The sequence below is a fragment of the Arachis hypogaea genome, chromosome 3 (assembly GCF_003086295.3).
Source record: "Arachis hypogaea cultivar Tifrunner chromosome 3, arahy.Tifrunner.gnm2.J5K5, whole genome shotgun sequence".
NCBI classification, from domain to species: domain Eukaryota; kingdom Viridiplantae; phylum Streptophyta; class Magnoliopsida; order Fabales; family Fabaceae; genus Arachis; species Arachis hypogaea.
Genome location: NC_092038.1, coordinates 69,572,781 through 69,574,089, shown reverse-complemented (window position 1 = coordinate 69,574,089; position 1,309 = coordinate 69,572,781). Strand labels below are relative to the sequence as shown.

The 1,309-nt window shown below is 41.3% G+C and overlaps 1 non-coding gene across 1 annotated transcript; it reads left to right on the top strand.

Moving 5' to 3' along the window:
- The first annotated feature begins 588 nt into the window (after positions 1 to 588).
- Positions 589 to 696, top strand: LOC112793331 (small nucleolar RNA R71). The gene has a single exon (XR_003198029.1). It is a non-coding gene; the product is annotated as a small nucleolar RNA R71 (small nucleolar RNA).
- Positions 697 to 1,309: the final 613 nt, after the last annotated feature.

Sequence of the window (1,309 nt, the reverse complement as noted above, 5' to 3'; positions counted from 1 at the left end):
CATGGTTGCTAAGTCAGAGTTACTCTGCTTAGACTTCTCTGTCTGTTGCTGAGAAGATGATGGAAAAGGCTTGCTATTGCTAAACCTGTTTCTTCAACCATTATTATTGTTGAAACCTTGTTGAGGTCTCTGTTGATCCTTCCATGAGAGATTTGGATGATTTCTCCATGAAGGATTATAGGTGTTTCCATAGGGTTCTCCCATGTAATTCACCTCTTCCATTGAAGGGTTCTCAGGATCATAAGCTTCTTCCTCAGATGAAGCTTCCTTAGTACTGCTTGGTGCATTTTGCATTCCAGATAGACTTTGAGAAATCATATTGACTTGTTGAGTCAATATTTTATTCTGAGCCAGTATGGCATTCAGAGTGTCAATCTCAAGAACTCCTTTCTTCTGACTAGTCCCATTGTTCACAGGATTCCTTTCAGAAGTGTACATGAATTAGTTATTTGCAACCATTTCAATCAGCTCTTGAGCTTCTGTAGGCGTCTTCTTCAGATAAAGAGATCCTCCAGCAGAGCTATCCAAAGACATCTTGGACAGTTCAGAGAGACCATCATAGAAAATTCCTATGATGCTCCATTCAGAAAGCATATCAGAGGGACACTTTCTGATTAATTGTTTGTATCTTTCCCAAGCTTCATAGAGGGATTCTCCTTCCTTCTGTCTGAAGGTTTGGAGTTCCACTCTAAGCTTACTCAATTTTTGAGGTGGAAAGAACTTTGCCAAGAAGGCATTGACTAGCTTTTCCCAAGAGTTCAGGCTTTCTTTAGGTTGTGAGTCCAACCATATCCTAGCTCTGTCTCTTACAGCAAAAGGGAATAGCATAAGTCTGTAGACCTCAGGGTCAACCCCATTAGTCTTGACAGTGTCACAGATTTGCAAGAACTCAGCTAAGAACTGATGAGGATCTTCCAATGGAAGTCCATGGAACTTGCAATTCTGTTGCATTAGAGAAACTAATTGAGGCTTAAGCTCAAAGTTGTTTGCTCCAATGGCAGGGATAGAGATGCTTCTCCCATAGAAGTCGGGAGTAGGTGCAGTAAAGTCACCCAGCACCTTCCTTGCATTGTTGGCATTGTTATTATTTTCGGCTGCCATGTGTTCTTCTTCTTTGAAGATTTCTATTAGGTCCTCTACAGAGAGTTGTGCCTTAGCTTCTCTTAGTTTTCGCTTCAAGGTCCTTTCAGGTTCAGGATCAGCCTCAACAAGAATGCTTTTGTCTTTGCTCCTGCTCATGTGAAAGAGAAGAGAACAAGAAACTATGGAATCCTCTATGTCACAGTATAGAGATTCCTTGAGGTGTCAG